This window comes from Triticum dicoccoides, chromosome 6A (assembly GCF_002162155.2).
Source record: "Triticum dicoccoides isolate Atlit2015 ecotype Zavitan chromosome 6A, WEW_v2.0, whole genome shotgun sequence".
NCBI lineage: Eukaryota > Viridiplantae > Streptophyta > Magnoliopsida > Poales > Poaceae > Triticum > Triticum dicoccoides.
In genome coordinates, this window is record NC_041390.1 from 292,774,037 (window position 1) to 292,790,260 (window position 16,224).

Consider the following 16,224-nt stretch of genomic DNA (forward strand, 5'->3'; position numbering starts at 1 on the left):
GCCGTGATTTTGTTAGTGTTCTAGGCTCGCGTCTCTAGCACAGTCTAGCCTAGGACCAGCACAGTACCGTCGTTGAGCGTTTATTCAACTTTGCATCTCTGAATTGATTATTGCTGACCCTTTTTGCTACCATATTATAAGCCTTCCCAGCTCCACATACATCTACGTCGTGCGTTTGACTCTCCCTGGTAATCGCTCTATCCAAGCTTTGAGAGTTTTTGACTACAACGGTTGCCGATCACCGCCTGCTGCTGGGTAAGAACTGGTAAGAATTTGAGATTTGCTTGACGGATTTGTGACACCCACCACCACCACTTGTTCGTAGTCTGTAGGATCATATTCTTGTGTGTTTCTATTGCTGCTAACCATGCCAGGATCACAAGCCGACGAGATTGACTGGGAGAATTTATCGAACAAGGAGTGATAGAGGCGAGGGTGTCCCGATCTTTCGATGAGATGATAACTATCGATTTGGTGGAGACGACTTTGACGATCCGACTACAAACGTGCACGACGTTGCGCCTTAGCAATCGCTAAACCAATCTCCTGAGGTTACTGACGATGCCGGAAGCACGGTCAGCCTGACCACGAAGGTCTATTCCTGCAAGCAATCGAAGAACGAGCAAGAATATGATAAAGCAATCTGAATATTGCAAATATATATGAAGTATTGATAATGGTGGGGATCCGAAAAGTGGTCTTGGTCTGGTCGTTGGACACAAACGAAGCACATGAAGTTGCAATGGCTAACTTTTAACTAAACAAATCCCCAGGAAAAGCTACTAGATGGATCTACTTATATAGGAGCAAGGGGTGGCGGCCAAGGAGGTGGGAGGACGTCCCAAGGCAGCCTAAAACTAAATCTAGGTCGTACAAGGCCAATGGGCCCAAGTGGAGGTGATGTAACACCTTTGGACTTGTAGTTTGACTCGGATTCTGCTGCAGCATCAGATTGTTTCGTCCACAACTCAACGCTCCGGATGAATTTGAAGGTGATTCCAATTGGGTTGGAAAGTGCACGAAATCTAGTTTCCAACAAAAAAAGAATCACCCAATTCGGAGTCCGTATGAAAAACTTGTGTGCGTTTTGAGTCAGGTGTGTCTGTGCAGTCCGAATCTGAATCCAGAACGTGAGAGACTTGGACTCTATCTTCTCTTGGGCCAAAAGTGACGTGAGAGAACTTTTTGGACAGCAAATAAACATCTCTTTCTTCCTTATCTTCATATGTGGATTTTACAAATGTCCCATACACCTGCAATTAGACAAAACACAAAAGTGTGTGAAGTATTTTTGTTCTGGATAACATAAATAGATTATTGAATAGTTTGCACTAGAAATCACCTGACAAATATGCATATACGCAATATTTTTGGTCATATCCAAGGTAGTCATGTCCTCATCATCCTCCCCTTCTTGAAAATAAAGCCGTCCTCGGCGTTGCTTAATCTGAAATGTGGCTAACAAAAGAGACAAGATGAGTAACTTGCATAGTTCATAAAATCTAAAGCCAAAAAATTAGCACAAGAAGTAGTAGGCATGAAAATATTGCAACTCAGTTTGCACATATAAGTGAAGCTCTTATTCATTTCAAAAGATTGACAATGTTCATCATTAAACCATCCCAACATTGGTGAATAAACCTTACTTGCATCAAATTTACATGCTACAACATGCTTAAATAAGCAAACATGCAATAAGTCATTCAACACAGAATTATCACCAAGATTAGAGGTCATATCAAAATGATTAAACTTTGGTTCTTTTGCATCAATAGTTAATTCAATGGGTGCACTCAAAATTGTTGGTATTTCAGTTGTTTGATCACATGGCAAAGTCAAATTATCAACGTAGTCCTCTAAAATAGGTGGTGTGATCAAAGTAGTGGGTAGCTCATCAGATGGTGCATTCAAATTGACAAGGCATTCATCATTCTCATGTAGAGATGGAAGATCAGTACCTTTGTCATTACCTCTTATGATCAACTCAGATGATGTAGCCACTCTCGGGGGCGATGTGTCACATGGTGGAGGTGATGTAGTCCTGACAACAACGGATGTGGTTGTCATAGTATGCCTAGTAGTTGAAGGAACAATCATATCAACTCTTGGAATGTGCACCGTGCGCTTGTTCTCCTCGTGGCCAACACGTCGTTTTATTTCCTGTTCAGCTTTGCAAGCAAGATGAAACAAATGGTCCAAGGATAACACTCTTCATGAATTACTATCTCTTGAATATCACGGTTTAATCCTCCCCAAAATCTATCCATAAAATCATCTTCACTTTCTTCTAAAGAGGAATGCAACAAGGTAGTTTGTAAATCATCATAATATTTTGTTACCGTTTCACTACCTTGTTTTAAGTGTTGCAACTTCTTAATCATGTCACGAGTATAATAAGCAGGGACGAAAGTATGTCGCATGGCAAGTTTTAAATCATCCCAAGTAGTAGGTATATAATCAGGGTGTAACCGACAATATTCACTCCACCAAACCAAAGCATAACCAGTGAAAGAACCAACCGCAACCTTAACCTTTTTATGTTCATCGAAATTATGGGAAGCAAATATATTTTTTATGTCGAACTCCCATTCAATATATAAAGCAGGTTTAAAACGGCCATTAAATGGTGGTATAGATACATTAACCTGATCATGTGCATTTGGATGTTTGTGCACCTCTCGTGACGGTTGTGGTATTTGCAAATGTGGTGGCACGTCTCCCGCGATCGACAAAGCCCATAAATTGACTCTGGATCCTGTCATGATTAGTAGAACAAGAAACAAAACCCAAAAATAATGTTCCTATAACTACTAGGATGTGGTGGTAAAACGCTCACAGTAAAGCAAATATCAATGTCTTACAAGTTCTTACCATGCAGCAGGCGGTGATCGGCAACCAGCGGTGTCAAGTAACTCCGAATATTGAGTAAAGCGATTGCCAGGGGAGTGTACGTATACACGGTGTAGAAATATGTGGAGCTGGGTTGGCTATATATGGTAGCAAAAGATTAGCAATAATCAATTCAAAGATGCAATGTTGAATAAACGCTCAACGACGGTACTGTGCTGGTCCTAGGCTAGACCGGACTAGAGACGCGAGCCTAGAACACTAATAAGGTCACGGCGTAGCACAACTAGCATCAATGAAGGATACTAAGTAGCTCTTGACAGCAAGATATAAGTGAAGATCACAACGGCAGTGAAGATAATGATGAAAAACAACTGCCAAGCAGGATATACAACAACTCTCTCTCCAACTTTCCTCTTGAAAAGTTTGAGATAATTTTCTGATAAATTCTTTCAAAGAATGCTACTAACTCAAGCTTTCCAATGCAAAAAGAATCACTCAATTCCAAGTTGATATGAGGAGTCAAAGAATTCTAAAACTGGCCTGAAAAATTGGAACAAGCTGTGGTCACGAACTTCGGAGGGCAAAAAGACCTATTTAGAAGCCGATTTTGAGGTGTCAAATATTGAACTTGCTTCTGCAACTATTTAGATGCGGCTCGTCGCTATCTTCAATTTGAGTACTCACGGAGCCAAAACGGAATTCGTATGAGGAAGATACACCTGTTTTACTGAATAGTGCGCAAAACAGATTCCAATCCGAATTCAGGTACGAGATTGATTCTAGATAGATCCAATTTTTTTTTCTTCTCTCTTTTTTTTCTCACGCTTTTTTTTCTTTTTCTTCTCCCTCTTTTTCTTTTTTCTTTCCTTTTTTCTCTTTTTTTTTCTTTATCTTCTTTTTCTCCCTCTTTCCAAGACAAACTAGATAAGATGCAGATTCGATCAGGCCAAGATGTGAGTGACCTCAACTATGATTATGACAATAAACAGTGCGTAGCACATGGTGGAAATTGGTGGATGGGATGGTGGACAGCGGATGGGATAATGATGCAGCGGCTGCGTGACTAATGTGAACAGAACTCGAAACTCTAAAGGAACTAGACACTAAGACCAGCAACTCGACACGGCGATGCAACCGATAATTCAATAATGCAAACAATGAAAAGAAAATTGCAAAGGCTCAGTCTGGCTAGGACAAAGGATGAATAGATCTAACTTTTGTTTGTGTGGCTTTTTCTTGGACAATAGGTAAGAAAATAAATCTAATCTAAGAAAACTGGAAATTCTCACCGAGGAACCTGAAAACTGATACCACTTGATAGAGGCGAGGGTGTCCCGATCTTTCGATGAGATGATAACTATCGATTTGGTGGAGACGACTTTGACGATCCGACTACAAACGTGCACGACGTTGCGCCTTAGCAATCGCTAAACCAATCTCCTGAGGTTACTGACGATGCCGGAAGCACGGTCAGCCTGACCACGAAGGACTATTCCAGCAAGCAATCGAAGAACGAGCAAGAATATGATAAAGCAATCTGAATATTGCAAATATATATGAAGTATTGATAATGGTGGGGATCCGAAAAGTGGTCTTGGTCTGGTCGTTGGACACAAACGAAGCACATGAAGTTGCAATGGCTAACTTTTAACTAAACAAATCCCCAGGAAAAGCTACTAGATGGATCTACTTATATAGGAGCAAGGGGTGGCGGCCAAGGAGGTGGGAGGACGTCCCAAGGCAGCCTAAAACTAAATCTAGGTCATACAAGGCCAATGGGCCCAAGTGGAGGTGATGTAACACCTTTGGACTTGTAGTTTGACTCGGATTCTGCTGCAGCATCAGATTGTTTCGTCCACAACTCAACGCTCCGGACGAATTTGAAGGTGATTCCAATTGGGTTGGAAAGTGCACGAAATCTAGTTTCCAACAAAAAAAGAATCACCCAATTCGGAGTCCGTATGAAAAACTTGTGTGCGTTTTGAGTCAGGTGTGTCTGTGCAGTCCGAATCTGAATCCAGAACGTGAGAGACTTGGACTCTATCTTCTCTTGGGCCAAAAGTGACGTGAGAGAACTTTTTGGACAGCAAATAAACATCTCTTTCTTCCTTATCTTCATATGTGGATTGTACAAATGTCCCATACACCTGCAATTAGACAAAACACAAAAGTGTGTGAAGTATTTTTGTTCTGGATAACATAAATAGATTATTGAATAGTTTGCACTAAAAATCACCTGACAAATATGCATATATGCAATATTTTTGGTCATATCCAAGGTAGTCATGTCCTCATCAAGGAGCTTCATGATAAGTTTCAGCAAATGATGACTGAACAGGTGCAAGATGTGCTGAACAATTTTGAAGAGGCCATGGAGAAGATCACTGGCCTTGAGAAGACGTTCGAAACAAAGCTCGATAACAAGTTTAATGAATTGCTCGCGCGTCTTCCACCACCACCACCCGCTGCACCTAACGCACCTCTCCAACAACAACAACAACGACTACCTCCACGTCGGGAAGCAGACCTCCGCCGAGCAAGCCGTGTTCCTCTTGTGTTTGGCCAAACTGTTGGTGCTGCTGTTGATACTTCTGTGGCTCCTGCTGCTGATGCGGAGGAGGATGATTATGTGGGAGATTATGAGGATGAGGTTGATCAAAATCAACACTACGTGCAGCCACCTGTACCACCACCAGCAGGTCGACCTCAGGTATATATTCGTAATGGTAGGCCTGCACCACCACCTCAGGTACGAGATGATGTCCATATTCCTAAACTGAAATTGAATATTCCACCATTTGAGGGTAGATATGTTCCTGATATATATCTTACTTGGGAGTTAGAAACTGAACAACGATTTACATGTTTACAATATCCTGAGGAGAGACGAGTTGCTGCTGCTGTTTGTGCTTTCACTAGTTTTGCATGTGTATGGTGGTCTGAACATTGTACATTATATCCTATTCCAACTACTTGGGCTGCTTTGAAAACTGCTATGCGTACGCGTTGGGTTCCACCATATTATCAACGTGAATTGCTTCAAAAATTGCAGCGTTTAAGACAAGGGAAAAATTCTGTAGAAGAATATTATCAGGAATTACAAACTGGCATGATTAGATGTGGTATTGTTGAGGAGAATGAAGCTATGCTTGCACGTTTTCTGGGTGGATTAAATAGAGAGATTCAGACCATTCTAGACTATAAGGAGTATACTAATATCACTCGTTTATTCCATCTTGCTTGTAAAGCTGAACGTGAAGTGCAGGATCGACAAGCATTGGGGCGAACTAACTTTTCTGCAGGCCGACCTTCATCATGGACACCACGTGCATCTTCTACTTCAACTGCACCAGCACCTCCATCCGGTGCCACCTGCAGCCGTGATACAAGAAAACAGGCACAACCACCATTATCTTCCAAGAGCGCACCTGCGGGTCCTGCACAGCGTTCTTCTTCTTCCATGGCATCAACAGGGCACACAAGTGATATTATTTGTCGTCGTTGTAAGGGAGGAGGTCATTATGCGAGAGAATGCAAATCTCCGCGTGTGATGGTTGCTACCGCGGATGGTGGATATGAGTCTGCTAGTGACTATGATGAGGAGACTTTGGCTCTTATTACACGTGAAGAACATGGTGGAGATGATTCTGATCATGTGATAGAGGCAAAGGTGTCCCGTCTTTCGATGAGATGGTGGATTTCGCTTTGGTGGAAGTCGACTTTGACGATCCGACTACGAACGTGCGAGGACGTCGCGCCTTAGCAATCGCTAAACCAACTCCGAGAGGTTATTGACCACGCCGGAGCACGATCAACCTGACCACGAGGGTCTGTTTCCTGCGAGCAAACGAAGAACAAGCAAGAAACTAAGATTGCAATCTGGATATTGCGAATATAAGATGGAAGCTTTATTGATCAAGGTGGGGTTCTGTGACGCCTTTGTCTGGTTGTTGAACACAAACGAAGTACGCGAAGTTGCAGCTATGGCGAACTTTTAATCTAAACAAAACCCAAAGTCTAAACGATGCCCTAAGGGCTGTATATATGGAGGAAGAGGGGGGAATTTCGTGGCCCTTGGTGGAGGGCTCCGAAATCAACCCTATCTCTTGTTTCCCCACACATACGGACTCTAAAAATAGCCTATACTTATGTATTTCGAAATTACATGGGCCTGGCCCAATAATAAGGTGACGCAGCACCTAAAATAGCCTCGGGACGAAATTTAGGAAGTGGCATCTTGTATATTTCGTCCAAGGCTTCATGCACCCATTATGGTGGCTTCAAAGTCCTGAAATCATCACTTGTAACTCAGTTCTTGTTCCCCTTGCGCATGCCATCATCTCCATGCTTGTTCTTGCTCCAATGTTCATCCTTCTCCAAGCTAGGCCCTTCATTTGTAAGCAAAACAAATGTATCCAATTTAGGCAGCATCATATTCTCATGAACATTAGAATCATTACCAAGAAATACCTGGTAATTTAGTTGGCGTGCACGAGCTCTAGTAATTGGTCCAGTATGTATAGCAGCAGGGGCTGTGGGTGTAACAATTGTATTGATGTCCTCATCATCCTCCCCTTCTTGAAATGAAGTCGTCCTCGACGGAAGTTCATCTTCCTCACCCAAATAAGGCTTCAAATCTGCAATGTTAAAAGTGGGACTAACCCCAAAATCTGCAGGCAACTCAAGTTTATATGCATTATCATTTATTTTCTCTAACACCTTAAAGGGACCATCAGCACGTGGCATTAGCTTTGATTTGCGCAAATCAGGAAATCTATCCTTACGCAAATGTAACCAAACAAGATCTCCAGGTGCAAACACAACATGTTTTCTACCCTTATCTCTAGCAAGTTTATATTTAGCATTCATACGCTCAATGTTTTCCTTAGTTAACTCATGCATTTTTAAAATCAATTCAGCACGTTGTTTAGCATCAAAATTAACCTTCTCCGAAGATGGAAGAGGCAACAAATCAATAGGTGCACGAGGTAGGAAACCATACACAACTTCAAAAGGGCACATCTTAGTAGTAGAATGCAATGAACGATTATAAGCAAATTCAATATGAGGCAAGCATTCCTCCCACATTTTCTTATTATTCTTCAAAACAGCCCTAAGCATAGTAGACAACGTTCTATTGACTACTTCAGTTTGTCCATCAGTTTGGGGGTGACAAGTAGTACTAAAAAGCAGTTTAGTCCCCAACTTAGCCCATAAACATCTCCAAAAGTGGCTAAGAAATTTTGTATCACGATCTGAAACAATAGTATTTGGCACACCATGCAAGCGAATAATTTCACGAAACAACAAATCAGCAACATTAATAGCATCATCGCTTTTATGACATGGTATAAAGTGTGCCATTTTCGAGAATCTATCCACGACAACAAATATGTTATCCCTCCCCTTCTTTGTTCGAGGTAAACCTAAAACAAAGTCCATAGATATATCCTCCCAAGGAACACTAGGTACAGGCAAAGGCATATATAAACCATGAGGATTGAGTCGTGACTTAGCTTTTTGACATGTAGTGCAGCGAGCAATAAAACGCTCAACATCCCGTCTCATCTTTGGCCAAAAGAAATGTGTAGCAAGTACGTCCTCCGTCTTCTTCACGCCAAAGTGTCCCATTAATCCTCCTCCATGCGCCTCCTGCAACAACAAAAGACGAACGGAGCTAGCTGGAATGCATAGCTTGTTAGCACGAAACACAAATCCATCGTTAACGACAAACTTGTTCCACATTCTTCCTTCTTTACAATTCTGCATTACATCTTTAAAATCAGCATCATGCACATATTGATCTTTGATGGTCTCCAAACCAAATATTTTGAAGTCAAGTTGTGAAAGCATAGTATAGCGACGAGACAATGCATCAGCAATAACATTTTCTTTTTCCTTCTTGTGTTTAATGACATAAGGGAAAGTCTCAATGAATTCAACCCATTTAGCATGTCTACGATTCAGTTTAGCTTGACTTTTAATATGTTTCAAAGATTCATGATCAGAATGTATAACAAACTCTTTGGGCCATAAATAATGTTGCCATGTTTCTAAAGTCCGAACAAGAGCATATAATTCTTTATCATAAGTAGAATAATTCAGACTAGGCCCACTCAATTTTTCAGAAAAGTATGCAACAGGTTTGCCATCTTGTAATAACACACCTCCTAATCCAATTCCACTAGCATCACATTCAAGCTCAAAAGTCTTATTAAAATCAGGAAGTTGGAGTAAAGGAGCATGTGTCAACTTATCTTTCAATACCGTGAAGGCTTCTTCCTGTGCGGTACCCCAAACAAAAGGCACATCCTTCTTTGTAAGCTCATTGAGAGGTGCAGCAATGGTGCTGAAATCTCTCACAAAACGCCTGATAGAGGCGGGGGTGTCCCGATCTTTCGATGAGATGATAACTATCGATTTGGTGGAGACGACTTTGACGATCCGACTACAAACGTGCACGACGTTGCGCCTTAGCAATCGCTAAACCAATCTCCTGAGATTACTGGCGATGCCGGAAGCACGGTCAGCCTGACCACGAAGGTCTATTCCTGCAAGCAATCGAAGAACGAGCAAGAATATGATAAAGCAATCTGAATATTGCAAATATATATGAGGTATTGATAATGGTGGGGATGTGTAAGCGGTCTTGGTCTGGTCGTTGGACACAAACGAAGTACACGAAGTTGCAATGGCTAACTTTTAACTAAACAAATCCCAAAGTCTAAACGATGCCCTAAGGGCTGTATATATGGAGGAAGAGGGGGGGAATTTCGTGGCCCTTGGTGGAGGGGTCCGAAATCAACCCTATCTCTTGTTTCCCCACACATACGGACTCTAAAAATAGCCTATACTTATGTATTTCGAAATTACATGGGCCTGGCCCAATAATAAGGTGACGCAGCACCTAAAATAGCCTCGGGACGAAATTTATGAAGTGGCATCTTGTATATTTCGTCCAAGGCTTCATGCACCCATTATGGTGGCTTCAAAGTCCTGAAATCATCACTTGTAACTCCGTTCTTGTTTCCCTTGCGCATGCCATCATCTCCATGCTTGTTCTTGCTCCAATGTTCATCCTTCTCCAAGCTAGGCCCTTCATTTGTAAGCAAAACAAATGTATCCAATTTAGGCAGCATCATATTCTCATGAACATTAGAATCATTACCAAGAAACGAAAGTACCTGGTAATTTAGTTGGCGTGCACGAGCTCTAGTAATTGGTCCAGTATGTATAGCAGCAGGGGCTGTGGGTGTAACAATTGTATTGATGTCCTCATCATTAGTCCTTGTGCTGTTCCTATTATTCTAGTGCCGAAAAAGGATGGCACATCACGTATGTGTGTTGATTGTAGAGGCATTAATAATATTACTATTCGTTATCGTCATCCTATTCCTAGGCTAGATGATATGCTTGATGAATTGAGTGGCTCTACAATATTCTCCAAAGTTGATTTGCGTAGTGGCTACCATCAAATTCGTATGAAATTGGGAGATGAATGGAAAACAGCATTTAAAACTAAGTTTGGATTATATGAGTGGTTAGTCATGCCTTTTGGGTTAACTAATGCACCTAGTACTTTCATGAGATTAATGAACGAAGTTTTACGTGCTTTCATTGGACGATTTGTGGTAGTTTACTTTGATGACATATTGATTTATAGCAGATCTTTGGAAGAACATTTGGAACATTTACGTGCTGTTTTTATTGCTCTACGTGATGCACGTTTGTTCGGTAACCTTGGGAAGTGCACCTTTTGCACCGACCGAGTATCTTTTCTTGGCTATGTTGTTACTCCACAGGGAATTGAAGTTGATAAAGCCAAGATTGAAGCTATTGAGAGTTGACCGCAGCCCAAAACGGTCACACAAGTGAGGAGTTTTCTTGGCCTCGCTGGATTCTATAGGCGTTTTGTGAGAGATTTTAGCACCATTGCTGCACCTCTCAATGAGCTTACAAAGAAAGATGTGCCTTTTCTTTGGGGTACCGCACAGGAAGAAGCCTTCACGGTATTGAAAGATAAGTTGACACATGCTCCTTTACTCCAACTTCCTGATTTTAATAAGACTTTTGAGCTTGAATGTGATGCTAGTGGAATTGGATTAGGAGGTGTGTTATTACAAGATGGCAAACCTGTTGCATACTTTTCTGAAAAATTGAGTGGGCCTAGTCTGAATTATTCTACTTATGATAAAGAATTATATGCTCTTGTTCGGACTTTAGAAACATGGCAACATTATTTATGGCCCAAAGAATTTGTTATACATTCTGATCATGAATCTTTGAAACATATTAAAAGTCAAGCTAAACTGAATCGTAGACATGCTAAATGGGTTGAATTCATTGAGACTTTCCCTTATGTCATTAAACACAAGAAGGGAAAAGAAAATGTTATTGCTGATGCATTGTCTCGTCGCTATACTGTGCTTTCACAACTTGACTTCAAAATATTTGGTTTGGAGACCATCAAAGATCAATATGTGCATGATGCTGATTTTAAAGATGTAATGCAGAATTGCAAAGAAGGAAGAATGTGGAACAAGTTTGTCGTTAACGATGGATTTGTGTTTCGTGCTAACAAGCTATGCATTCCAGCTAGCTCCGTTCGTCTTTTGTTGTTGCAGGAGGCGCATGGAGGAGGATTAATGGGACACTTTGGCGTGAAGAAGACGGAGGACGTACTTGCTACACATTTCTTTTGGCCAAAGATGAGACGGGATGTTGAGCGTTTTATTGCTCGCTGCACTACATGTCAAAAAGCTAAGTCACGACTCAATCCTCATGGTTTATATATGCCTTTGCCTGTACCTAGTGTTCCTTGGGAGGATATATCTATGGACTTTGTTTTAGGTTTACCTCGAACAAAGAAGGGGAGGGATAACATATTTGTTGTCGTGGATAGATTCTCGAAAATGGCACACTTTATACCATGTCATAAAAGCGATGATGCTATTAATGTTGCTGATTTGTTGTTTCGTGAAATTATTCGCTTGCATGGTGTGCCAAATACTATTGTTTCAGATCGTGATACAAAATTTCTTAGCCACTTTTGGAGATGTTTATGGGCTAAGTTGGGGACTAAACTGCTTTTTAGTACTACTTGTCACCCCCAAACTGATGGACAAACTGAAGTAGTCAATAGAACGTTGTCTACTATGCTTAGGGCTGTTTTGAAGAATAATAAGAAAATGTGGGAGGAATGCTTGCCTCATATTGAATTTGCTTATAATCGTTCATTGCATTCTACTACTAAGATGTGCCCTTTTGAAGTTGTGTATGGTTTCCTACCTCGTGCACCTATTGATTTGTTGCCTCTTCCATCTTCGGAGAAGGTTAATTTTGATGCTAAACAACGTGCTGAATTGATTTTAAAAATGCATGAGTTAACTAAGGAAAACATTGAGCGTATGAATGCTAAATATAAACTTGATGGAGATAAGGGTAGAAAACATGTTGTGTTTGCACCTGGAGATCTTGTTTGGTTACATTAGCGTAAGGATAGATTTCCTGATTTGCGCAAATCAAAGCTAATGCCACGTGCTGATGGTCCCTTTAAGGTGTTAGAGAAAATAAATGATAATGCATATAAACTTGAGCTGCCTGCAGATTTTGGGGTTAGTCCCACTTTTAACATTGCAGATTTGAAGCCTTATTTGGGTGAGGAAGATGGACTTCCGTCGAGGACGACTTCATTTGAAGAAGGGGAGGATGATGAGGACATCAATACAATTGTTACACCCACAACCCCTGCTGCTATACATACTGGACCAATTACTAGAGCTCGTGCACGCCAACTAAATTACCAGGTACTTTCGTTTCTTGGTAATGATTCTAATGTTCATGAGAATATGATGCTGCCTAAATTGGATACATTTGTTTTGCTTACAAATGAAGGGCCTAGCTTGGAGAAGGATGAACATTGGAGCAAGAACAAGCATGGAGATGATGGCATGCGCAAGGGGAACAAGAACGGAGTTACAAGTGATGATTTCAGGACTTTGAAGCCACCATAATGGGTGCATGAAGCCTTGGACGAAATATACAAGATGCCACTTCATAAATTTCGTCCTGAGGCTATTTTAGGTGCTACGTCACCTTATTATTGGGCCAGGCCCATGTAATTTCGAAATACATAAGTATAGGCTATTTTTAGAGTCCGTATGTGTGGGGAAACAAGAGATAGGGTTGATTTCGGACCCCTCCACCAAGGCCACGAAATTCCCCCCTCTTCCTCCATATATACAGCCCTTAGGGCATCGTTTAGACTTTGGGTTTTGTTTAGATTAAAAGTTCGCCATAGCTGCAACTTCGCGTACTTCGTTTGTGTTCAACGACCAGACAAAGGCGTCACAGAACCCCACCTTGATCAATAAAGCTTTCATCTTATATTCGCAATATCCAGATTGCAATCTTAGTTTCTTGCTTGTTCTTCGTTTGCTCGCAGGAAACAGACCCTCGTGGTCAGGTTGATCGTGCTCCGGCGTGGTCAATAACCTCTCGGAGTTGGTTTAGCGATTGCTAAGGCGCGACGTCCTCGCACGTTCGTAGTCGGATCGTCAAAGTCGACTTCCACCAAAGCGAAATCCACCATCTCATCGAAAGACGGGACACCTTTGCCTCTATCATGATGATTCTGTGTTGAATGACTTATTGCATGTTTGCTTATTTAAGCATGTTGTAGCATGTAAATTTGATGCAAGTAAGGTTTATTCACCAATGTTGGGATGGTTTAATGATGAACATTGTCAATCTTTTGAAATGAATAAGAGCTTCACTTATATGTGCAAACTGAGTTGCAATATTTTCATGCCTTCTACTTCTTGTGCTAATTTTTTGGCTTTAGATTTTATGAACTATGCAAGTTACTCATCTATTCATGTGTCATATATGCAAAAATCAAGGGAAGTAAAAATGGATGACATATACATATACAACATGTACACCTTGTCTCTTTTGTTAGCCACATTTCAGATTAAGCAACGCCGAGGACGGCTTTATTTTCAAGAAGGGGAGGATGATGAGGACATGACAACCTTGGATATGACCAAAAATATTGCATATATGCATATTTGTCAGGTGATTTCTAGTGCAAACTATTCAATAATCTATTTGTGTTATCCAGAACAAAAATACTTCACACACTTTTGTGTTTTGTCTAATTGCAGGTGTATGGGACATTTGTACAATCCACATATGAAGATAAGGAAGAAAGAGATGTTTATTTGCTGTCCAAAAAGTTCTCTCACGTCACTTTTGGCCCAAGAGAAGATAGAGTCCAAGTCTCTCACGTTCTGGATTCAGATTCGGACTGCACAGACATACCTGACTCAAAACACACACAAGTTTTTCATACGGACTCCGAATTGGGTGATTCTTTTTTTGTTGGAAACTAGATTTCGTGCACTTTCCAACCCAAGTGGAATCACCTTCAAATCCGTCCGGAGCGTTGAGTTGTGGATGAAACAATCTGATGCTGCAGCAGAATCCAAGTCAAACTACAAGTCCAAAGGTGTTACATCACCTCCACTTGGGCCCATTGGCCTTGTACGACCTAGATTTAGTTTTAGGCTGCCTTGGGACGTCCTCCCACCTCCTTGGCCGCCACCCCTTGCTCCTATATAAGTAGATCCATCTAGTAGCTTTTCCTTGGGATTTGTTTAGTTAAAAGTTAGCCATTGCAACTTGGTGTATTTCGTTTGTGTCCAACGACCAGACCAAGACCGCTTACGGATCCCCATCATTATCAATACTTCATACATATTCGCGATATTCAGATTGCTTTTATCATATTCTTGCTTGTTCTTCGATTGCTTGCAGGAATAGACCTTCGTGGTCAGGTTGATCGTGCTCCGGCGTGGTCAATAACCTCTCGGAGTTGGTTTAGCGATTGCTAAGGCACAACATCGTTGCACGTTTGTAGTCGGATCGTCAAAGTCGTCTCCACCAAATCGATAGTTATCATCTCATCGAAAGATCGGGAGCCTAGCCTCTATCAAGAAAGAAGAATCTTATGGAAATAGCATGGAATAAGGTTTGATCCTATTCATGGGTACTCCGTAAATATCCCATTTCAAAAATCGAAACAATCGGGACTTTTCGGAGATTGGATGCAGTTACTAATTCATGATCTGGCATGTACAGAATGAAAACTTCATTCTCGATTCTACGAGAATTTTTATGAAAGCGTTTCATTTGCTTCTCTTCAATGGTAGTTTCATTTTCCCAGAATGTATCCTATTTTTTGGCCTAATTCTCCTTCTGATGATCGATTCAACCTCTGATCAAAAACATAGACCTTGGTTCTATTTCGTCTCTTCAGCACGTTTAGTAATAAGCATAACGGCCCTATTGTTCTGATGGAGAGAAGAACCTATAATTAGCTTTTCGGGAAATTTCCAAATGAACAATTTCAATGAAATCTTTCAATTTCTCATTTTATTATGTTCAACTTTATGTATTCCTCTATCCGTAGAGTATATTGAATGTACAGAAATGGCTATAACAGAGTTTCTGTTATTCGTATTTACAGCTACTCTAGGGGGAATGTTTTTATGTGGTGCTAACGATTTAATAACTATCTTTGTAGCTCCAGAATGTTTCAGTTTATGTTCCTACCTATTGTATGGATATACCAAGAGAGATCTACGGTCTAATGAGGCTACTATGAAATATTTACTCATGGGTTGGGCAAGCTCTTCTATTCTAGTTCATGGTTTCTCTTGGCTATATGGTTCATCTGGGGGGAGATCGAGTTTCAAGAAATTGTGAACGGTCTTATCAATACACAAATGTATAACGCCCCAGGAATTTCAATTGCGCTTATATCCATCACTGTAGGACTTGGGTTTAAGCTTTCCCCAGCCCCTTTTCATCAATGGACTCCTGACGTCTACGAAGGAGTGTGGTTCATTCGACAAATTCCTACCTCTATATCTATCTCTGAGGTGTTTGGGTTTTGCAAAAATCCATAGACATGTAGAAGAGAAATGCTATCCCCACTCCGACCACGATAGAACTTTTACCAAAAGTTTGCTGTGATCTTTTTGTTCAAATAACAATTAAGGTGAAGTAGGGTCAGGAACAATGAATCTCTTTATGATAAATAGATCCATTTTGCAAGTTTGTTATTACGGGTAGTTCCTACAAAGAATCGGACTAATGACGTATACAATGCTTGAATTATCGATATAGATGCTACATAGTGGGTTCTCATCCTTCAGAGACTACGAGTGTAATAGGAGCATCTCATGGCTATTGGGAACGAATCAAATCAGATGGTTCTATTTCTCAACCTTTCTAACTTGCTCCTATGGAACCAAGGTCGAAAGGATTGAAAAAGTCAGTCATTCACAACCACTGATGAAGGATTCCTCG